Source organism: Pseudorasbora parva, chromosome 11 (genome assembly GCF_024679245.1).
Source record: "Pseudorasbora parva isolate DD20220531a chromosome 11, ASM2467924v1, whole genome shotgun sequence".
NCBI classification, from domain to species: domain Eukaryota; kingdom Metazoa; phylum Chordata; class Actinopteri; order Cypriniformes; family Gobionidae; genus Pseudorasbora; species Pseudorasbora parva.
Genome location: NC_090182.1, coordinates 36,000,816 through 36,026,437, shown reverse-complemented (window position 1 = coordinate 36,026,437; position 25,622 = coordinate 36,000,816).

The following is a 25,622-nucleotide window of genomic DNA, read 5'->3' as shown; positions in this document are numbered from 1 at the left end:
TATGTAATTAATGTTTCGTTAGTCATGAATCCGTTCATCTTCATAACACAGTTTAAGATATTTTATATTTAGTCCGAGAGAGTATGCAAGTTTATACTGTCCATGTCCAGAAAGGGAATAAAAACATCATCAAAGTAGTCAATACGTGATATAAGTTAGTTAATTAGAATCTCTTGAAGCATCAAAAATACATTTTGGTCCAAAAATCACAAGACCTACGACATTATTCAGCATTGTCTTCTCTTCCGCGTTTGTTTTCAAACCTCAAATAAAGATTCAAACGGTTATGAATCAGCGTGTCGTTTCATGATTCGGATCACGTGTCAAACTGCTGAAATTATGTGACATTGGTGAATCATCAATCAATACACTGATTCATAACCGATTTGTGGACCAAAATGTATTTTCGATGCTTCAAGAGATTCTAATTAACTAACTTATGTCACATATAGATTACTTTGATGATATTTTATTCCCTTTCTGGACATGGACAGTATAGTGTGCATTAGGGTTGGGAATCGTGAGAAATTTTCCGGTTCCGTTTCCGATTCCGCCTAACGATTCCGATTCCGGTTCCGATTCCGGTTCCATTAAAATTATAAAAAAATAGTGGTAAAGGAAAAAGGCACAATACGCAACTTTAAACAATCCTTTTTTTGTGTTTATTACTTGCTCTCAAATTAATTTACAGATTGGCAATGTAAAAAAAAAAGTCCTGTACTATACATAATATTACAGGATTAATCAAGCCATATGGAATTTATGGAAATTAAAATAAACATGTTCAAATTTACACCTCTGAAATGATCTTATTACATTTTCTCTCTCTGTTTTAGGGATGTTAACCGATGACCGTTTGACCCATGGTTGACCGTATCAACGTTAACCGATCAAAGTTGTCGGTTAAAAAAAAAAGTGATCTCTAAATTAGGCTATTATAGACAGTTGACTAAACGCTACTACATAGCCGTCTCATTCCAAAATCTTTTTGTGTGAAGTGAACATATCCCTCGCACTTTTTTTCATAACTCTCCTGTTTGTACTTAATAAACCATTAAAAACATTTGGGGCGAGGTCGCAGCGTTTGCGCGCTCACAAGGTTTGCAAAAAGTAAACAGGCTAAAACACTCGAGGTTAGAGCCAGAGCAGACGACAGTATGAAGCGTGCATTCCGCATAAGATGGGCTTACATTTGGAAATTAACTTATTACATCTACATTTCAGTGGTAACACATAAGGTGTTGATCGTCTTTCTTTATTATTGTTAGCACTAACTTACCTCAAACTAAAGCGGCATCTCTTCAGAGCTGTCATTTTCTTAAATGAGCAGCGGCAATGTTTCAAATGAGCTCATAACGCTAGACAAATGCCTTTATTTTCAACGCGATCAGCTTGTACCCAAACCATTTCGAAACTAAGGAGCCATTGTCCTCGGATTACAAACAAGCTCCTCGGCGCCGGGACTCGCGCTGTGGGGGATTTTAAAAAAGTGACGTGAGGGGAAGGGAGGCGGCAGCGCTAAGACAGTGTGTGTGTGTGTGTGTGTGTGTGTGTGTGTGTGTGTGTGTGTGTGTGTGTGTGTGTGTGTGTGTGTGTGTGTGAGAGAGAGAGAGAGAGCGGGAGCGCGGCTCGCGGCTACGCACCAGAACCGTTTTCGGAACCGACACTCAGGAATTTCGCGCGGTTCCGGTATTTTTAAAAAATCAGTATCGGTTCTGCATAAGAACTGGTTCTCGGTTCCCAACCCTAGTGTGCATACACTTGCATACGCTCTCGGACTAAATATAAAATATCTTAAACTGTGTTCTGAAGATGAACGGAGGTCTTACGGGTGTGGAACGACATTAGGGTGAGTGACATTAATGACATAAATTTCATTTTTGGGTGAACTAATCCTTTAAATAAAAATGTATAACGGTTTTTAAAATATATATATTGAAGCATATTTTAGGATCCTTAAGATTTACCCTTTACTTGGAAACAAATTATTAATGTTTTTGAAAGAAGCCTGTTAGGCTCAACAAGGCTACATTTATTTAAAGCTGCTGTCCGTAACTTTTTTTATGTTCAAGATTTACAAAAAATATATAACGAGAATGTACAACATGAATCCAGTTTCCAAACCGTGTTGATTTGACACTGAATCATTATGGTACACTTATAATAAGTATTTATATTGGGACTATAAACAGAGAAAAGTAGCTCCGGCTGCACTGTTCTTCTGCAAGATGCAGTTCTGTTTATTTACCACTAGAGTGCAAAAAGTTACAGACTGCAGCTTTAATCAGAAGTGCCAATTATTCAAGTCTGCAGTACCATGATAACACAGAAATGTAGCATATTGTAATAAACCCATTTAGTGCTGGAATATCAATATGTAAAGCTTTATAGCCGGAAGCAAGATATTTTAGTTTATAGCGTGTTAAATATAGATATTTTTCTTACACAAAGCCATCGATTTGCTTGAGAAAGCCTTTATTAATATAAATGGACTGCATTAACGCTTTTAACAGAACCATGGCCATCCAAAGCACTTTACATCTTGCCTCACATTCACCCATTCACTCTCTCATTCATACACCGACGTATATCATATACACCTCGGATGACTTAAGGGTGAGTAAATTATGGGGTCATTTTCATTTTGGGGTGAAGTATCGCTTTAAAGCCCTTATGTATAATGCATTTTAATAGTAATTTTAATGCAGTAATTCTGCCTCCTAACGAACCTTATGCATTGTATGGTCTCATGAATAATTGTAACCACAGTCATTATAATACGTATCTATTCATTGAACACACCTTTTGAAAGTTTAAGGCAATAAAACACAAAACAAACAACCCATTTCAGAATCTGCAAATATTATATAATGTCTTTTAACATTGGTTAGAATTATTAATGAAAATGTACATTATACATATCTTTACAATTATACATAAGGACTTTAAGTAAAGTTTAACCAAAAATTCTTAACAACGTTGAAAACAGCAAGTATGTTTCAGAAAACAGTAAAACACAGTTAAATTTACTGATATATAATAACATATGGATTGTCATAACTTATGAATGCTTTATGATCTCAGAAGTGTAGATTCAGAGGTCAGCGAATCTCCACATGCCTGAATTCTAGCATGACATTTTCTTGTCTAAAATCCTGCTGCAGTGTGTGAAGTCAAATCAGCATACATCACATTTATGCACACACTAAGGGCAGCTGCAATGTGTTCGCATAATGAAATGGTATACGGAGCACAGCCAGTTATTTCTTAGTTTTCCACCATTTTTCATCACATGCAATATTTTCATGCTAAGAGCAAATGTAAAACCGCATATGCTTTTATGTATGAGACACGACCTGCCTCATAAGTATATTGGACATGTTCTGGGCTGGTAAATTTGAGTTATCGATTTGTGTGAAGTTTTCTGGAACATTAATGAAAACAGCACATTACAGTCAGGCCATGAATCTATTAAAGAAGGCCAACCCCACCAGGACCCTTTCCTTCTTTACACAGCAACCATACCTGATTCAGCTAATCATGACCAACAGGGTATCACTAAATTGAGTCAGATATTTTAGATTAAGTCTAAAGCAACACTGAGTGGTTTGTTGGCTTAGAACAAAGCAAGATACACATTTTTTTAAAGGATCATTTTACCAAAAAATACAATTTGGGTATCCAAACCTGTATAAAGTTTTTATTTAAAAACAAAAGCTTATGCTCGTGATTGAGATCACAGGGTAGGGTCACAGTTGTGGCTTCAGAAGACGTGGAGTATAGCACTCAATGGATGAGCCAAAGTTGTTCTGGTGGGGTTGCTCAACCAAACAGAAATGTTTTGATAGCACCACAGAATCACGTGTTCACACATTTAGACATAATCCCTCTACAAAGGGTTTATTTACAGTCCTTTTATTTAGGGGTCATTTATAATTATTGCCAACATTTATTCACAGTATCTTAAAGGGATTTTTCACCCCAAAATTTTTTTTTTTTTACATTTACTTTCAATCTCCTTCAAACCTGTATACATATATTTAATTTGCTGAATACACACACACACACACACACACACACAAAGACACACACATACACACACACACACAAATTATTTTAAAATATATTTTGACGAATGTTAGTTCCCATTTTTTGGGAAGTTTGTTTCCGACACATAATAAAAAAATGAAAAAGGTAATAGTGACTTTTTATCTCACAATTCTGAATACATTAAAGCTGCAGTCCATAGATTTTCCTCTTTGTCGCCATCTCTGTTCGAAAACTGCAATTACAGTTATTGGCGGAATTATCAACTTTACGTGAGTAGTGCCCTGGTCGAGACAGCGCGGAGGAATCAAATGTTGAGAGGAGAATGTGCTGCTATCAGGAGAAGGGCTGTCAGTCACCGCGCCGGTGTGGATACTGTCATTCACAATCACAGACTTTACTGTTTGAAAGTATGACCGACATAAGAATGTCATCTGAACAAGTAAGTAGCTATTATCCACTTTTGTTCTGACCAACTAAGGAGAAAAAAACATTGCAATACGTGATATGATAAACGATCGTTAGATTAACCATCGCGATGATATCTAAAGATCGTTTATCTTATCACGTCAATGTCACATGCCTGTCCTGTCTTGTGTGCACATGTGGGTTTTGTCTGTATGGCCTTTGTGCTTCTGTCATTGTCTGATCCCTCCCCCCTTGTTATCTAATTAGTGTTTGATTTCTCCCACCTGTGTTTCCTCGTTCCCTGCCTCATTTGTTCCCTGTTATAAGCTCCTGGTGTTTGTCAGTCTTTGTGGTATCGTTGCAATGTCTGCGTCTCCCGTCCTCCCCATGATTCTGTTCTGGTATGTTTTTGAGTTTATGTTTTGATTACGTATTTTTGCCCCCTTGTGGGTTTTGTTTTGTATTTATGTTTTATTTTATAATAAATTACCACTTCTTTGCACATGAGTCCTCGCACCATTTTCCTTTGTGTTTGTGACGTGACAGAACGATACCACCATTAGAGGACTCAGCAAGATGGAAGGCTTCCTTTTCCCATCTCCCTGCCCCTCTGCTTCACCGATGGCAGGACGACGGCGCAAGCTCCTCTCCCTCCGGCAGGAGGGAACCAGCGTGAAGGAGTTTGCGCACCGGTTCGTATTTGCAGCAGAGGGGCTCAACATCAGCGCGACAGAGCTCAAGGACATTTTTAACAACGGACTAAATGAGCCTGTTAGCGCTTGGGAGATGGGAATGCTGGGGATTTTATCATTTTGGCAGTTTGTGGGATTTATGTACAATCGTGGTGGTGGAGGAGAGTTATGGAAGGGTGGCCTTCCTCCGCTTGGTCCTCCTCCACTTATCCTCACAGACTGCCAGGTCCCCAGTCCTCCGATGACCCCTTCGGGGAGAGGGAGGAGGAAGAGAAGGAGGGCTCCTTCGGTGATGGATCCGGTGGTCCCAGTTCCAATGGATCGTATTCCGGGGGTCCCTGTGCCGGTGAACTCAGTTCCAGTGGTTCGTATGCCGGTGGACCGTGTTCCAGTGGATTGTGTATCAGTGCTCCCTGCTCCAGTGGCCTCGAGACGGCGGCGGAGGAGAAAGGCTTCCTCCACGCCAGTTCCGTTGGTCCCTGTGCCGGTGGTCCCGGTGGATCGTGTTCCGGTGGTCCCAGTGCCGGTGGATCGTGTTCCGGTGGTCCCAGTGCCGGTGGATCGTGTTCCGGTGGTCCCAGTGCCGGTGGATCGTGTTCCGGTGGTCCCTGTGCCGGTGGATCGTGTTCCGGTGGTCCCTGTGCCGGTGGATCGTGTTCCGGTGGTCCCTGTGCCGGTGGATCGTGTTCCGGTGGTCCCTGTGCCGGTGGATCGTGTTCCGGTGGTCCCTGTGCCGGTGGATCGTGTTCCGGTGGTCCCTGTGCCGGTGGATCGTGTTCCGGTGGTCCCAGTGCCGGTGGATCGTGTTCCGGTGGTCCCAGTGCCGGTGGATCGTGTTCCGGTGGTCCCAGTGCCGGTGGATCGTGTTCCGGTGGTCCCTGTGCCGGTGGATCGTGTTCCGGTGGTCCCTGTGCCGGTGGATCGTGTTCCGGTGGTCCCTGTGCCGGTGGATCGTGTTCCGGTGGTCCTTGTGCCGGTGGATCATGTTCCGGTGGTCCCTTTGCCGGTGGTCCCTGTACCGGTGGATCGTGTTTCAGTGGACCATGTTCTGCCCGCGCCGCCCCGGCGCCCTGCTCTGACCGCGCCGCCCCGGCGCCCTGCTCTGACCGCGCCTCCCAGGCGTCCTGCTCTGACCGCGCCTCCCAGGCGTCCTGCTCTGACCGCGCCTCCCAGGCGTCCTGCTCTGACCGCGCCTCCCAGGCGTCCTGCTCTGACCGCGCCTCCCAGGCGTCCTGCTCTGACCGCGCCTCCCAGGCGTCCTGCTCTGACCGCGCCTCCCAGGCGTCCTGCTCTGACCGCGCCTCCCAGGCGTCCTGCTCTCACCGCGCCTCCCAGGCGTCCAGCTCTCACCGCGCCTCCCAGGCGTCCAGCTCTGCCTGCGCCGTTGAGGAGCCCTGCTCGGCCCGCACCGCTGAGACGTCCTGCTCTCCGTGCGCCGCTGAGGCGTCCTGCTCTCCGTGCGCCGCTGAGGCGTCCTGCTCTCCGTGCGCCGCTGAGGCGTCCTGCTCTCCGTGCGCCGCTGAGGCGTCCTGCTCTCCGTGCGCCGCTGAGGCGTCCTGCTCTGACTGCGCCTCCCTGGGCACCTGAACTTTGTGGGCCACCATGGCCTCCTGAAAATTTTGTTTTCCCCATTCCCTCCTTGTTGACCCTTCCCTTGTTTGTTCCTTCCTTCTCTGTTTCCCCTGTCCCTCCCGTCCCGCCCTGGTCTGTCCCTCCCGTCCCTCCCTGGTCTGTCCCTCCCATCCCGCCCTGGTCTGTCCCTCCCGTCCCTCCCTGGTCTGTCCCTCCCGTCCCTCCCTGGTCTGTCCCTCCCGTCCCTCCCTGGTCTGTCCCTCCCGTCCCTCCCTGGTCTGTCCCTCCCTGGTCTGTCCCTCCCGTCCCTCCCTGGTCTGTCCCTCCCGTCCCTCCCTGGTCTGTCCCTCCCGTCCCTCCCTGGTCTGTCCCTCCCGTCCCTCCCTGGTCTGTCCCTCCCGTCCCTCCCTGGTCTGTCCCTCCCGTCCCGCCCTGGTCTGTCCCTCCCGTCCCTCCCTGGTCTGTCCCGCCCGTCCCGCCCTGGTCTGTCCCGCCCGTCCCTAGTGGAGCGTCTGGTAGCCGCTCCTTAAGGAGGGGGTAATGTCACATGCCTGTCCTGTCTTGTGTGCACATGTGGGTTTTGTCTGTATGGCCTTTGTGCTTCTGTCATTGTCTGATCCCTCCCCCCTTGTTATCTAATTAGTGTTTGATTTCTCCCACCTGTGTTTCCTCGTTCCCTGCCTCATTTGTTCCCTGTTATAAGCTCCTGGTGTTTGTCAGTCTTTGTGGTATCGTTGCAATGTCTGCGTCTCCCGTCCTCCCCATGATTCTGTTCTGGTATGTTTTTGAGTTTATGTTTTGATTACGTATTTTTGCCCCCTTGTGGGTTTTGTTTTGTATTTATGTTTTATTTTATAATAAATTACCACTTCTTTGCACATGAGTCCTCGCACCATTTTCCTTTGTGTTTGTGACGTGACAGTCAAACTGCAAATTATACTTTTTCAAATTGTTAATGTTATCAGGATTGCGTGACTACATTTAATGTGTATTAGGGTTACCTGTAGTAACCTACAGTCTCCATTTCTGTGCAGTCTGATTTTTAATCGTCATATACCAACACATTAATGTGGAGTAGAGGTGAAGCTCCCTCTCATAGCAAGTACAAAATAACTGATGTTACCATAATGCACATAGCAAAACGAGAAAGGCACAACAAAGGAAACTCCTAAACTGCATGAATTAAGCAAACAGGTGTGCTACTGTTACATAGCCTAAGGCCGTGTGTCCACCAAAGCGTTTTTTTCACGCTGCTAGCTGGCGTTTTCAATTGTTTTCAATGAGAGTGCCGCGTTTTTAGAACGCCTGGAGCGCAACGAAGCGCTGCGCGAGTATTTCACGCTCAAGCGCTGAGCGCTCAACGTTTTTTACTGGTCCTCAAGAGTTGAAGAATGTTCAACTTTGAGTAAAACACAGCGCTCATCACTGTCACTCTTCACCCAGCCGTCCAATCACAGTGGAGGAGGGGCGGGGCAAACACAACACAGACCAACCGCCACATTCTGCGTGTCATCATCAGATGAAAATAAGCAATAATAATGGAACAAAATGATTTATAACGCCAGAGCAAAGAGCCAGAGCAAATACTTTACATTGGATCTGCAGTTTTATATAGAATCAATACAGAAACAAACTACCTGTGAAATTTGTAAGACTTCCGCGGATTTCCGTATCATAACAAGCAAAGAGTCTCACCTGAAGAAAAAAAACGCTGCCTGGCAAAACACTCTCAAGCGCTCACAGGGAGGCGTTTTCAGCAGAGCGCCTAGTGCTTTCTGCTGGCTAAAAACGCTGAAATGAAATGTCTTACCTGTTCAGCAGAAAAAAAGCTGAAAACCCCCTTCAAAACACGGAGTTCACGCCACCTTTAATTATCTTTGTTCTCGTGTCGCCTGGGTGAAGTCTCTTTTTTCATGCCAAAGTCCGAAGACTTTTGCATTTTACAATGGATGAATCTCCAGTTGTCACTGGTGACTGTCGTTTGAACCTTTTTGGATCCGCCATCAAATTGATAAGTTTAATTATATCAAGTGGTGTGAGAAAAGGCTATCTCCACTTCCAACATCCTCACATGAGATAGCCTGCTAACCGGGACTCTTTCTTTATGTGTACAGATGTGACGTAATGAAGCAAACATATGTTTGAATTTCCCGCGGAAATCCACCAGTACCACTGAAATTAAAAATATTATTAGAGGCTTAATGCTGTAAATCGAGCTGGGGTAAACGGTTATTCTAACCCTGCACGCAATAGGACAGCGCTAAAACCATCCAGAGCAACGAAGCTGAAGTGGAGCTAGTTGACAGATTAAACTTTCGCCCGTCGGCAAAACTCTAAACACATCTTACCTTTTTGGGAATGACTTCAGTGCCGTTTTTTGTTCTTTTCTCAGAGAAAAGCTTAACTCCAAGTCTTTCAGAGTCACGGTCTAAGCTGTGTTTACTAGTAGCACGCATGCGCAACTCGGCCGTCATTATGTTAAGCCCCACCCACCGACTCTCTACACAATGTGATTGGCCTGACCAGAGTTTGGTTTTTATAGCTCAGAAGGTATTGAGAGTTGCTAGACGACACTCGCGGCAGATTAGATTTGCTGCCGCTAGGGTGGGTCTAGATTTCTAGGCTAATAGGGGACATGGTGATGGAAAAATCATCTCCCCGCCTCATGCTAGCACAATCACAAAAGTTTTGCAAGAAAATGCAGTTACTCAGGGAATACAAAATGTTTGCGAGCAAACATAAAAGCAATGAAATATAATAATTCCTCCTTTTTTTTCTCTTTTTTTTTTACCTAATTAATATTTTTTGTGATTTTTTGTATATTTGCAGCCATGTTTCTGGAAGAGACATTCACTAAAGGCTTCCATAGCAACAGAGCTGACTAACTGAAACCAGATTGAGCACTGTTTCTCACAAACCAAGCGTGAAGGGCGGATCATTTTGTTAGTTCTCAGATTTTAATTGCCATCGCCTCCATAATCTGATTATATGCTGTGAGTGGTTGCATGAAAGATAAGAATATCATAATTAAATTAAAACTAATATCGAGCCTAACAGAGCTTCAAAGGTAGCTGGCACATCTAACAAAATACTATTCACATCACTGATCATGTTAGAGTCTATAAGGTAAACCACTTCTCACATGAAGACCCATATCACTTATTGAACTGTTCCTGGACTTGTCATGATCAGAATGTCACAAGCATAAGACTCAAAAACTATTGCTGTATATGTTTGTATAACCTCAGTGCTGCTTCTTAGTTATGGCCAACCAAATCAAGAGATACATATCGATTAACAGTTGCAAAGTATCTGCTTGACTTACTTAATAGGGGTCATGCTATGTTGGCAGTGCAGTGGCTCAGTGGGTTCGCTTCACAGCAAGAAGGCCTTTCTGAATAGAGTTTGCATGTATCTGCAGGGGTTTCCTATATGGGTGCTCCAGTTTCCTCCCACAATCCAAAAACCATACAATATAGGTGAATTTCAGACGATTTTGACACTCGGGGAGGGTAGGGAAAGACCTAGTCTCGCCAGCCATACCTTCAGACCGACGGCAGAAGGTATGACATGTAACGCAACCAATGACAGTTTTTTTTTGTTTTGCATCATGTTTATGGGCATAAAAATGTAAAGTCGATATAATAACAGACTGGTGTGTATCTAGAAATGATTAAATCAAGAACATGTGCAAGTTTACTGCAACAATGGATCTGTGAGCTTAACATACTTTTGAAAATCGAGCATTTAGTCGATCCTGGTAAGCGCTTATTATCACAGTTGTAAACATAACAGCTTTCTTTTTCCTCTAGCTAAAAATAGAATGCGTCCGAAAGTTGCATTTGCTTGTCAGCTTGGTGTAAATGTAATATTTTCCACTTCTGATGTCATTTCTAGTGAGCAATTACTAATGTATTATTTCTTTAGTTCTCAACAAACCTCTCTTCATTTTGCTGTAGATAATTTAGCTGTTACACTGCCTAAGAAGTCTGTCAGAAATCAGGTAAGCGAGCAAAGCAACAAGTAATTTGCCTAAGTTTTCAGACACAGCCTACATTTGGTCAGAGGTCACTCTTCTGCAAGAACTAGACTCTCTTGTGAACATGTGCACGGCCATTGCCGGAAACCAGTGATTATAATTTTAAAAAGTTTTAAATGTGTATGTTTTCTAACAAAAACTCATTGCTTCACTTAATCAAGTGTTATATATTAACACCCAGGAGCTGTATAGATTAGTTTTATGATGGATGGATGGATGGATGGATGGATGGATGGATGGATGGATGGATGGATGGATGCACTTTTTGGAGTGGATGCCCTTCAAAAACTCTGACACTATTCAGTGCCATTACAAAGCTAGAAAGAGCCAGGATATTAGTTAATATAACTCTAATTGTGTTCAGCTGGAAAAAAAAAGTCATTTACACCTAGGATTGCTTGAGGGTGCGAACATTATGGGATAATTATTTGTGTGAGCTATTCCTTTAAATATCCGGCTTGCAAGGTTCCCTGGTGATCTTTAGCTTCGGCACTCAGGATTCAAACAGCAATGCTCAACATTAATAAATATGATTGGGTCATTGGGTCTGTCATATGCATACCATTATTATGAGAATACCATTGTAATACAACACTGTGGATTATTTGGGTTTAGTTGCAGTGCTCTAGCACATTGTTACTGAAAAAGAATTTTGAATTTCTGCAGGTAAAGTTGTACAATGACTTGTTTGCACTCTTTTGACATTATTGTATTAATTTGTAAGGCATATATATATATATAATTTATTTTTGTTTTGTTTTTGTAGTTGGCCATGTGAGTTTAAAAAATATTTTAAAACTTATACTGGTCCAAACTAGGCTACTGTACTGTATATATATATATATATATATATATATATATATATATATATATATATATATATATATATATATATATATATATATATTATGTTGAAATGTGGGGGGGGGGGGGTGGCTTTAAATTATGATATTATATTTTTTATAACCAAGCTCTCAAAAATTACACACATACATTTTTTTAATTAGATTTATTTATTAGCTTTAGATTTAATACATTTTTTTGCAGTAGTAATATCTGGGCTTCAATCTATGTGATTTAGGCAGGTCTGGAACAATGTTTTCTGTTAGAATAACACTTTTTTTGTGGGAGACTATAATTTTAAAAATTTTTATACATGCACAAAAACAGATCAATTGCACACTAAAGGACATGGAAAATAAATAAATAATCATATCGCCCCTTTAAAACTTCTTTGTAATTGTATACACTCCTACATTCCAGCATTTCATTTGTCTTTAGGAATTGCATCGTTTACCTTGGTTTTTGGACTTCACATGGGCAGGGATGTAAATCACAGTGTTGATTAAGTATGTATAATGATATTGTCTCTGGCTTTAACTGTGGTTAAGCCATTTGTAGAACAGAATCCTGCTGCTGTAGCTTCTGTGATCTCTGCTGGAACATCATCTGTTTAACAAGCTGTCTTCATATGACAGCACCAAGCTCCAGTTTATCAGCAAGTGCTTAGACGTTGTGCGTTTAAACAAAGGTAAAGACTTTTTGGTGAATTTTCAACATCACTCTCTCAATGTCACTCAACTGAGTTGTGTATTAGCAAGCCCAAAATGTCAAAGACCTTTGTGTATGTGGGATAAAGACATCAAGTCATCACTGCAAGCATTGGATAAATGCATTGTGCAGGTTTTGGTTCACACTCAACATGGCAGATGAGATCTTGTTGTGTGGGTGTTGAATTATGTAATTTGAAAGGGTTAACATTTTTTTGTATCTTAATAATTTAATTCCATGCAGTTTTTGCCATATGATGTATTGCTGGAACAACATCCTGATTCCTATTACCCAAAGAGGTTTTAGGTTAGAAGTTATGACTTCAACAACATTCCTATCAACCTTTTCATTGCCCTCTGTTAATGGTTTGGGTTGTCGGTCAAGGAACAACAAAATATCTTATTCAGAGATGTTGGAGGAAAATGTCCTACAGCGCTTGACAAAAACATAGTCATACACTCGTAATATTGGTAAATGTTTTTTTATTATTTAGAATTTCTTTAGACTTTCTCTTCTATTTGAAAATAACCTCTGTTGTAATTTGCTGACCCCTTCATAGAAACCATACTAATGGGTTGTGAGTTTGCTGTTTGAAGATATGTGATGTGAGCTACGAAAACCCATCGCATGGTAAAATTTGACCTTTTACAGTTTTTGATACCATATGAAATCTTGGGTCAAGTCCTTTTCAAATATAGTTTTATTTATTTCATGGCTTGTCTGAAACAAAAGTTATGGTTATCTGAAGTCGGGTAGTCGCTATGATTTTTAGGAACAGAATTTTGAATAAAACATAGACATGAAAATGCTCTATACAAACTTAAATGTCTGTTCAAGAATGCTTTGGAATATAGACCTCAATTTGGTCTCGTTTTAAAGGGATCCCATGGTGTTGAGACTTGTATGGCTTAATATAACATAAATGATGTCTCTTACTGAATTATGTAGTAGAAAACCCATGAAAGATCTACGTTATTTTAAAAATCGATTTTATATTTGGACCATGGGCGGCGCCATTTTGTTTGCGTTCTAGGTTGATGACGTAGAGTGGTTGAACTCCTCAATCAGCTGGCATTACCCGTAGCTATTTTTACCACAACGCAACTCGAAAATTGTTTCAGAGTTAAACAAAACCAATGAATTCCTTTGTAATTATACTTAAAACACACTCAAACATACATGTGCACACAAACTCACCTACACAAGTCACAAACAGATCGGCGGGCGCGCACACGACAGGCTCTGTCTCAATCGAGATGTTGGGCTGCTCAGTCTCCACGACAGGGGCTGAATCTGAAATCGACCCTATACCCTTAAATAGGGCATTATTTGAAGGGACGGACATTTGTAGTGTTGTCCGACACCATAGTGGACATGTTCGAGTGCAGTCATTCAGTCTCACGTTCCACCGCAATAACGAGTAAAGCCGATTTACAAACAGCTGTCCGACTTCACGCACTCAAACATACATGTGCACACAAACTCTCTCTCTCACACAGACTCACACACACCCCAACAGATCGGCGCGAACACAGCAACACACACACACACCAACAGATCGGCGCGAACACACACACAGCCCAACAGATCGGCGCGAACACACACACACACACGCACGCACTGCGCGCGCATACATAACCCTCAATCTATTCCCTGTGTATATCCTGTTCAACACATCCTGTTCCCCAGATAGACTGTTGATAGTAGATTAACTATAATGCCTAATGTGACCAGCAGAGGGAAATATCTAGGTAGGACGATGGGATAAAGTAACGTGAGGAAGAGAGGCAGGATGTTTTGGTGATGATGCATGCGATTGAGACAGAGCAGTCAGGTGTGTGTGTGCGCGCCCGCCGATCTGTTTGTGACTTGTGTAGGTGAGTTTGTGTGCACATGTATGTTTGAGTGTGTTTTAAGTACAATTACAAAGCAATTCATTTGTTTTGTTTAACTCTGAAACAATTTTCGAGTTGCGTTGTGGTAAAAATAGCAACGGGTAACGCCAGCTGATTGAGGAGTTCAACCACTCTACGTCATCAACCTAGAACGCAAACAAAATGGCGCCGCCCATGGTCCAAATATAAAATCGATTTTTTAAATAACGTAGATCTTTCATGGGTTTTCTACCACATAATTCAGTAAGAGACATCATTTATGTTATATTAAGCCATACAAGTCTCAACACCATGGGATCCCTTTAAAGAAGACACTTGGCAGATTATTGTAGTCAAATAAATTATGAAAATAAAATAGAAAACAAGTTATACAAGTTTAGGTTAATGGAAATGTAAAAATATATATTTTACAATAACAATTTACGTAATATTTTATAATAATATGTATTTTACAAAACATACCTTACTCTAAAACCCCAAGACAATCAAAGCCAGAAATATGAACAAGTTCACTAGATGACACCTAAGCTTGACCGACCATATAAGAGCGCCTCCATTTCCATATGGTTTGAGTGATCTAAATTATTTATTTCCATAATTTTCATTCATTTTATGATGTACACATCCTATTCAGAAGTAGTTTAGGCAGTTTGGCAGTATTCAATCTCTAATAAATATAAAAAGAACATGTGAATTATAACTCGCTGCTGCATCACAAATGGCAAATCTATATTTTTTTCCTTTATACTTAAAACATTTTAAAGTAAAACAACGTTAAGGTCATGGTTTTGCTTCCCAGGGAGAGCAAGAATTGACAAAATGTAAAATGTGTACCTTGAATGCAATGTAAGTCGCTTTGGATAAAAGCGTCTGCCAAATGCATAATAGTGATGTGTCGTTCATGAACGATTCGTTCATTTTGAACGAATCTTTATTATGACTCGGGACTACCGAGTTGTCTCAGATAGTGATTCGTTCATTTTGTGTTGACCGCGCATGCGCATTATGAAACATATGGCCTCTGAATCAGCTCTGAATCTCCGAATGATTAGTTCTTTTGAGTCTCGGGTTTGAGTCTTTCGTTCTTCCTGTTAGTCCCGTAGAGTCTATGCTGTCAGTAACGGAAACAGAAAAGATTAGTTCTTTTGAGTCTCGAGTTTGAGTCTTTCGTTCTTGCTGTCAGTCCCATGCTGTGTGTGTGTGTGTGTGTGTATGTATATATATATATATATATATATATATATATATATATATATATATATATATATATATATATATATATATATATATATATATATACACAGTTGATTCAAAATTAGTCTAATTGAATTTGTAATGTTAGACTTGAATAGTCAATATATTTCCCATATTTGTATATGTCTGATATTAACTGAGAATAGTATAAAATAAAATAAAAATAATAACTACGTGCTTTTTACTAAAAAGGTTGTGAACTAGTGTTCTATACGGCGACAAGTCACGTGACAAAAGAACGAACGACTCAAACCCGAGACTCGATCAAAAGAACTAATCTTTTCTGTTTCCTTTATTGACAGCATGGACTCTATGGGACTAACAGGAAGAACGAAAGACTCAAACCCGAAAGACTCGTAAGAACTAATCTTTTCTGTTTCCGTTATTGAAAGCATAGACTCTATGAGACTAACAGGAAGAAAGAAAGACTCAAACCCGAAAGACTCGTAAGAACTAATCATTTTTGTTTCCGGACCTGTGTCACGCACAGTCCGGGCGGCCCAGCCCCCAGATCTGATCAGAGTCTGACACAGACGAGTCGACAGCTAACGTCTCGAGGAGCTCGAAGACACGAGAGGCGGAGAACAAACGTGATGAATATGAAGTTGCAAGAGAGAATGTTTTGGATCAGGAGGTGAGGTGAACAAACAGAGACTGCAATAGCCTGACCCAACAACTAATCAATTAATTAAACATTTCAGTTTCTTATAATTTGGCTTTGGTTGCAGTACCCTATAGTTTATTTTTATGTAGTTTTAAAATGTAATCAACATTTTCATAAGTACTAGATGTGTTGGGCTATTTAACATGTCATTTTGGTGAAATGAACGAAATGACTCGAAATGACTGGAAAAAAGATTTGTTCATTTTGCTGAACGAGACTCGAAGATCCGAGTCAGTAAAATGATCCGAACTTCCCACTACTAATGCATAAATGTAAATATGTTCTGTTTCATAGTTTCACTTCGACGCCGCCTCTCTAGCTCATCACCTTTGAGCTATACTGGCGCGCACAACATCTTCTCCCGAGATTTCTCTGCCTTCACGAAGCGGTAGCATCGCTCCCTTCGTGCGATTTATCTGACCCTTAAAAACTGGATTTAAGCATCTTGTTCTTTCACTACTTCAACGGCCACGGATGGCGGAACTTTGTTCTCCCAACTGGTGAAGTATATGATGGAGTTTCGTTGTTGCCCCGCCGTGCACTCGCTCTATTCAAGCGATGACCCGCATGGTAAGTGATACATTATATATTTATTTTATATATATATGGGCCTGCCCACACACATGAAGCGGCTCAGGGCACTTCGAAATGCAAACATAGCTATATATCCCTCTTATAGAGGTATCTTAAAACCGTTTGATTCCCCCACTGCCCGCCCAAGGCGACCGCAGCCTGGGGTTCGGATGTTTAGCTCTAGGACATCGAGTGTGAGAGGGCTATTTCCCTTCTCTCACTCTCACTCCCTCTCCCGAGCGCGCGTGTTTAGCAAAGTTTTTCCGCTTGTATGCATGCAGAGCAGGGCAGGGCTACTAAGCACACCTCGCGTGATAGGGCGCTCAATGGCTGGTCTGGTGGCCGCTGTACGCCACCTTTGGTTAAACCTCACTGAGATTCGTGACAAGGAGAAGGTTTTTCCTCCTCGAAGCACTCTATTTCTCAGGGGGATTTATTTGGTGAGGACTGTCAACACCTAAGTGGTTGACAAGTTCAGAGCAGCGGTGGGTTTCAGGCAGTTCATGCCTAGGCTAGTTTCTTCTAGCACCTCTTCTTCCCAGCCTAGAGAGCACCCACCGTTCAAAGGAATTTCAGGAGTGACCAGAGTCATCCCCCACCTACCACGGTTTGGGGAGCTTGTGGTCGCCCCTTTCCACAACAAAGACCTTACATTTCCCACTCAGGACATCATAGCATATGGACGCAGTCAGCTTTCCGTTGCGGCCGGGCGATCTCCCCGGCCGAGTCCCAGATCGCCACGCTAATCAGGTATGCCCACTGCACTTAACTACTCCTCTTCTCGTTTCGTCCAAGAGTGGAAATGTCTTCCAGGAGTGTCACCCTGGGCGCTTCGCACGATTCAGCTGGGCTACACACTTCAGTTTTGCCGCAACCCCCCTTGTTCAGTGGGATCCTCCATACTGTAGTAAAACAGCGCCCCAGAGGCTTCTGTTCTACAGGAGGAGCTGTCCTCCCTCCTTCTCAAGGTAGCGATAGAGGAAGTCCTGCCTACGGACGTAGAGCGAGGATTTTTCAGCCATTATTTCTTGGTTCCCAAGAAGGATGGAGGTCTGCGGCCCATATTAGACCTCCGACGTCTGAACTTAGACGTTCACTAAGTGTGTGGATGCTGCTCTGGCCCCGCTGAGTCTCCAGGGCATCTGCATACTCAACTGCCTGGAAGATTGGCTCTTATTGGCCCAGTCCAGAAAGATGGCGAAAGATCACAGAGACTCTGTGCTTCGTCACGTCCGTTCCCTTGGCCTAAGAGTTAACACTGTTAAGAGTGTGTCCTTACTATCCCGACAGACCACCTTTTTAGGGGTCTATCTGGATTCCGTGCCATTCAGGCCCATCTGGACCCTGTCCGGATTTCCAGTATCAGGACATGTCTGGCCTGCTTCAAGCCCGGCCATAATGTTCTTGTAGGGACATGCCGCAGGCTTTTAGGCCTCATGGCCGCAGCCTCCCAGGTCCTTTCTCTGGGGCTGCTCCACATGAGGCCCTTCCATTGGTGGATGAAACATGCGGGGATCCGAGTTACAAGATCCCCCCTACCGCCTTCTGAGGGTGTCGCAAGGTTGCTTTTGAGCCCTATCAGTGTGGCGAGACCCTCTTTTTCTCCAAGAGGTGTCGGCATGGGGGTCTTTTTCCATCGCCAGATGATTACGACGGACGCCTCCCTCACTGGTTGGGGTGCGGTATTCGAAGGCTGTTGTTGGAAACTCTGAAGTGAAGACCAGGAGAGCTTGGGTATATCTTTCGGGCAGGCTTTCCTCTTTATTGAGAAACACACTCACACAGTCTGTGGCTGCGGTCGTCCAAGTCTAATTCTAACAGTATACATTGTAATTTATCCACATTTCAGGGGGAGGGATTTACACAGTAGAGGAGGAGACAATCTAAACAAAGGAATGCACATGTTGTTTAGGTAAAAGGGACACACCCCATACATTTCCAGGTCACCAGTCCTAATCCTATCAGCATAACAGTGCCAATCAGACCACCAATCCAAATCCTATCAGCATAACAGTACCAATCAGACGAATAGATGCAAATGTGATCACTGACAATGTTCCTTATAGATCAGGAAGTGCATAAAGACAAAAGACTGATTAGCTTGATCTCCCTAGAATGTAGTCAGTCTGTAACCTCCAAACTGTAAAGCATTATGTACATAACAAACTATTAGTATACTATTACATTGGAACCTTGATATAACAATTTATAAATTTGTAATCCCACACTGCCCAGCATGTGGCATCTGGACAGAGGAGACTCAAGCCTGGCACGTTAACTGCCTAGAGCTGAGAGCGGTCTCCCTGGGCCTTCGGCATTTCCTCCCCTTCCTCACAGGGCACCATGTCATTGTCAGGACAGACAACATGGCGGTGCTGTCTCATGTGAATACCAAAGGGGGCACTCGGACGTGCACCCTGGACAGGCATGCGCGCCATCTCCTCCGGTAGGCCCAGGGCAAATTCCTGTCCCTCAGGACAGTCCATATCCCCAGAGTTCTGAACCTCGTGGCAGACTTCCTTTCGAGGCAGAAACTCAAGTCAGTGGAATGGATGTTAAATCCTCTCACAGTAGCCCAGATCTGGGAGCGGTTCGGCAGAGCAGAAGTGGACCTCTTCGCTACGAAGGAGTCGTCCCAATGTCCGCTTTGGTTCTCTCTAATTCTTCCTGTGCAGTTGGGAGTGGATACGTTCACTCACCCCTGGCCGAGGTTGAAGCTCTATGCATTCCCGCCCATAAAGCTGATTCCGGCGGTTCTGTACAGAGTGAGAGCGAGCAAGACCAATCTTCTGCTGGTGGAACCGTTCTGGCCATCCCAGACGTGGTTCTCGGAGCTGATTCTCCTCCTGGACTCCCCTCCTTGTGGGAGGTTCCGATCAGAAAGGATCTGCTTTTACAGCTCCAGGGCAGGATTTGGCATCCTCGTCCCGAGATCTGGAAACTCAAGTCAAGTGATCTATCAGGGGCCGTCAAGCTTAAGGGCCGGTCTACCAGCAGATGTGCAGGAGACCATCGCTAATGACATAGCCCCCTCTACGAGGAAGCTTTATTCTTCTAAATGGAAGGTTTTTCAAGCATGGTGTTTGGCCCACAGTAGAAGTCTAGTTGACTGCCCTATTGGTTCAGTTCTGGAGTTTCTGCAGGAGAGGTTTGCAGCCGGGGCAGCAGCTACTACTCTCAGAGTGTACAGTATTGTTCAAAATAATAGCAGTACAATGTGACTAACCAGAATAATCAAGGTTTTTCATATATTTTTTTATTGCTACGTGGCAAACAAGTTACCAGTAGGTTCAGTAGATTCTCAGAAAACAAATGAGACCCAGCATTCATGATGTGCACGCTCTTAAGGCTGTGCAATTGGGCAATTAGTTGAATTAGTTGAAAGGGGTGTGTTCAAAAAAATAGCAGTGTGGCATTCAATCACTGAGGTCATCAATTTTGTGAAGAAACAGGTTTGAATCAGGTGGCCCCTATTTAAGGATGAAGCCAACACTTGTTGAACATGCATTTGAAAGCTGAGGAAAATGGGTCGTTCAAGACATTGTTCAGAAGAACAGCGTACTTTGATTAAAAAGTTGATTAGAGAGGGGAAAACCTATAAAGAGGTGCAAAAAATGATAGGCTGTTCAGCTAAAATGATCTCCAATGCCTTAAAATGGAGAGCAAAACCAGAGAGACGTGGAAGAAAACGGAAGACAACCATCAAAATGGATAGAAGAATAACCAGAATGGCAAAGGCTCAGCCAATGATCACCTCCAGGATGATCAAAGACAGTCTGGAGTTACCTGTAAGTACTGTGACAGTTAGAAGACGTCTGTGTGAAGCTAATCTATTTTCAAGAATCCCCCGCAAAGTCCCTCTGTTAAAAAAAAAGGCATGTGCAGAAGAGGTTACAATTTGCCAAAGAACACATCAACTGGCCTAAAGAGAAATGGAGGAACATTTTGTGGACTGATGAGAGTAAAATTGTTCTTTTTGGGTCCAAGGGCCACAGGCAGTTTGTGAGACGACCCCCAAACTCGGAATTCAAGCCACAGTACACAGTGAAGACAGTGAAGCATGGAGGTGCAAGCATCATGATATGGGCATGTTTCTCCTACTATGGTGTTGGGCCTATTTATCGCATACCAGGGATCATGGATCAGTTTGCATATGTTAAAATACTTGAAGAGGTCATGTTGCCCTATGCTGAAGAGGACATGCCCTTGAAATGGTTGTTTCAACAAGACAATGACCCAAAACACACTAGTAAACGGGCAAAGTCTTGGTTCCAAACCTACAAAATTAATGTTATGGAGTGGCCAGCCCAATCTCCAGACCTTAATCCAATTGAGAACTTGTGGGGTGATATCAAAAATGCTGTTTCTGAAGCAAAAACAAGAAATGTGAATGAATTGTGGTATGTTGTTAAAGAATCATGGAGTGGAATAACAGCTGAGAGGTGCCACAAGTTGGTTGACTCCATGCCACACAGATGTCAAGCAGTTTTAAAAAACTGTGGTCATACAACTAAATATTAGTTTAGTGATTCACAGGATTGCTAAATCCCAGAAAAAAAAAAGTTTGTACAAAATAGTTTTGAGTTTGTACAGTCAAAGGTAGACACTGCTATTTTTTTGAACACACCCCTTTCAACTAATTGCCCAATTGCACAGCCTTAAGAGCGTGCATATCATGAATGCTGGGTCTTGTTTGTTTTCTGACAATCTACTGAACCTACTGGTAACTTGTTTGCCACGTAGCAATAAAAAATATACTAAAAACCTTGATTATTCTGGTTAGTCACATTGTACTGCTATTATTTTGAACAATACTGTATGTAGTGGCTATCGCTGCTCACAGGGAGTTGGATGAGACCCCTTTGGGAAGCATTCTTTAATCTCATCTTTTATAAGGCCAGAGGCCAGTTCGCTCCCCTGGTCTACCCTCTAATAAACTTATCTATTGTCCCGGAGGATTACATTTGCTCTGCCCAGTTAGGGCATTGAAGCTGTATGTTGATAATTCGGGTTGGTTGGAGTAAGTCTAACCAGTTGCTGGTGTGTTTCGGAGCCAGCCGCCATGGGCTTGCTGCGTCGAAGCAGAGAATTTCACATTGGGTGATGGCTTGTGAAGGCTATCTCTTTACCTTATGAGGTGCGCGGAGTTCCTTCACCTCTGGGCATTAGAGCACATTCTTCTAGAGGTGTGGCCTCTTCTCCAAGGGGGCTCTCTTGGAGGACATTTGTGTTGCGGCAGGATGGTCCTCACCGCACACTTTTGTTAAATTTTATAGTTTAGATCTTGACATGGCTCCGGGTTCACATGTTCTGTCAGCTTCATCCAGCCATTCAGGTCTACCTGACATTCGTGTCAGATGCGGCAGTGCTTTAGCTTGGCGTGTGTGGTTTACCTTTCCCCATATGCATCATTACGCAGCGTCGAAGTGAACCTATGAAAGAGAACGTCTCAGGATACTCACATAAACTTTTGTTCTCTGAATAGGGAACGAGACGCTGCGCACGCTGCCAAGCTCCCCACACTGCCGACAAACCGTCTTGATTCTATAAGGGCTTCAGACAATCGGCACGCCCATGGGCGTACCCCATATGCGTCATTACGCAGCGTCTTGTTCCCTATTCAGAGAACATAGGTTACGTGAGTAACCTGAGACGTTTTCTATTGTTTATCATGACATAGGCAGTCTCTGAACTTTGATCACCTATTGTATGTTTAGATTGCAACTTAGTGCGCATCGTAGTGCGCTGTAATGTAGTATATTGTATATATATATATATATATATATATATATATATATATATATATATATATATATATATATATATACAATCAATATATACAAGCAAATGAACATTTTGTCCTTAACGTTGATGTGTCAGAAGCAGAAAAATGTGCAAGTATAAGAATTTGAGCAAGTTTTACAAGGTTTAAATTTTGATGGCTAGACAAGTGGTCAGAGCATCTTCAAAACTGCAGCTCATGTGTAGTATCCCGGTCTGCAGTGGTCAGTATCTATAAAAAAGTGGTCAAGGCCAAGGCTCATTGATACTCGTGGGGAGCAAAGGCTGGCCTGTGGTCCACCATTTGATTTGGATATGGCCTGGCTGACTAGAGTAAACCTCAGGATAAACAGAGAGACTAATATTAGTATAGATGCCATTCTTGTTATAATGTATCTTGTTGTGATGTGACATTGAGACATTGGGTTTTTTAGGAAGTGTTTTCGTTTCCAGTTTACCTTATTTATACAGCCTAACAATCATTTTATATTATTTGTATTATAGAAAATTATAATGTGTTATGTGTATGCCAGGTTAAAGATATGTGTTTTTAGTCTAGAGTTAAACTGACATAGTGTGTCTGCTTCCCGAACAATGCTAGGAAGACTGTTCCAAAGTTTAGGTGCTAAAAGGAAAAGGATCAACCACCAACATTTGATTTTGATATTCTAGGTATTATCAAATGGCCAGAATTTTGAGCTAGCTCAAGTACTGGGGAGAAAATCATTTAGTGCTCTGTAAGTAATTAGCAAGATTTAAAATATATGCAATGTTTAATCTATGTTAAAATCTGTGCAGTGTTTAAAGAACTGGCCTAATATGGTCACACTGCCTTGTTTTAGTAAGAACTCAAGCTGCTGCGTTTTGGACCAGATGGAGTTTGTTTATTAAGCAAGCAGTGCAACCACCCAGTAAAGCATTACAATAATATAGCCTTGAGGTCATTAATGCATAAACTAAATGAGAGAATTGAGAGAATATGTCATAATTTAGATATATATTTTAAAATGGAAAAATGCAGATTTACAGATGCTGGAAATGTGGCTTTCAAATTAAAGCTACACTGTGTAACTTTTTTAGTTTATTCTTAGCTAAAAACACTTAGTTCTTTCAAAAATACATGTGCTCATATATGTATATTTACTTGTTTCAAGTAATAAATTATTCTCCTAAGTTTATAATATGCCTATGAAAATACATACGGGTGAGGGGTTCGAATGCCGGTCGCCATGTTGCCCCTCCATCTTGAAAGTACATTAGCCAAAGAGGGACATACCCGTAAATTCAAGCTTCGCCTTTCGCGTTTTAACACTCGATGGCACTGTGTTGAATGTGAAGAGGGGGATTGCCATGTTAATCTTGGACTACATCAGCCACTGTAGGAGTTAAAATGAAATCAGAATTGAGAGGAGCAGAAACTATTATTCACTGGATGGTCATATACCTTATCACCACTAGATGGGGGAAAATATCACACAGTGTAGCTTTAAAGATGTTTATCAAAGAGCACACGTAGGATCCTAACTGATGACGAAGAAAAATCCATCGTTAGACAGTATTCTAGGTAATTACATATGGAGGATTTTAATCCAACAATTAGATTTTTTTTCTTCTTCCAGAATTTAGTAATAGGAAATTACTAATCATTCTATTTTTTATATCAGCTATGCATTCCCGTTAATCTTCTGACTTTGTTGGGCTATATATAAAGAGCTGAGTATCATCAGCATAACAGTGACAATACTGCCTTCATGAGGCTGCAGAAATTGCTATGAAAGACTGGCATGGCCATTGGGGGAAATGAAGCATGGCAGGGGGACACTCTCCAGGCATGTCATTCCCTGCTCCCCCTCCGCCTCACAATCATTCAAGGGGAATTAAATGAGCAAGGCACTGTGTACTTCTGCATGATTGATGCTTGTCAACAAGAGCAGCCCAGGGTAGAAGAATCATCCTCAAAGACTCTTGTACATTTTGATGCAGAGAATGATTTTCTCACTTGTCGGTTGATCTTAGACCTGTCCCTACTAGCAGGGTGGAGGTGCTGAAAAATATTTAAAAGGTTTCTCATGGCTGTTTTGTGTGTTTGTGTGTGTGTGTGTGGGGGGGGGGGGGGGGTCATTTAAATACTGTCAATCTTATAAATATTTCAATCTTTGATCTCCCTTAAAGCATGGAATTATTCTAAAAATTGGCACAATATGGCAATCGTGTCATTGAAATCTTCACAAATAATATTCTGAGCAGTGGCATATACAGGGGTCAGGGGCCTGGACGCTTGAGCCCCTGCCTCTTTAATCATGAAAGTGCCCTTTTTCGATTACACTGCAGTTCCCCCACAAACGTGATTTATAACACACGTTCGCGTTTTGGGAAAAAAAAACGAAATATCATTGTTTTCTCAGCTCTCGCTCCTATGTGTTTCAACAAATACCATAACCATGAATGGATGTCTTAACATTGACCCCGGAAACCTGCTAAATTGCTGAGATCCTTTTTCTAATCAGACACAATCTGCTTTTCAGAAACTGGAAATTGTATTAAGTGATTTCATTGTGGAAAATCCTGGATGGCTCCCCCTCTCCTGCTGAGACTAAGCAGGCTCTCCAGAAAGACAGTTTATACACACGCATTTGGGAGATGGAGATGCAAGCAATAGGCCTGCAAATCCTTCCAGTATGACAAATCCGCATTATGCATTTTCCCTCTTTTCGAAGCCATTCAATTAATTGGGCCATTGGAATCAGAAAATGGAGAGGAATTAGAAAGCTCGTAGTCAAACGCGAAGATCTCTGCAGGCCAGGAAATGAAGGAAACAAGTCAAGTCAACTTTATTTATATCGTGCTTTATAAAATACAGATGGTTTCAAAGCAGCTTTACAGTGATAACAGGAAAATGATGCGCTGAATTCAGTTCAGTGTTGATTCAGTTTCTTTGTAAAGATAATCAATTATTAATTTTGATAATTTAATATATAAAGCAGGTCTGCAAAAAATGTTATCATCCAGCTCAGTTCAATTTTCATACAACAGAGTCAATACAGTCATATATCATATTGTTGATTATTAAGTTTCCCAAACTAAGCAAGCCATAGGCAAGAGTGGCATGGACCTCAAACTCCATCAGGTGACACAATGGAGAGAGA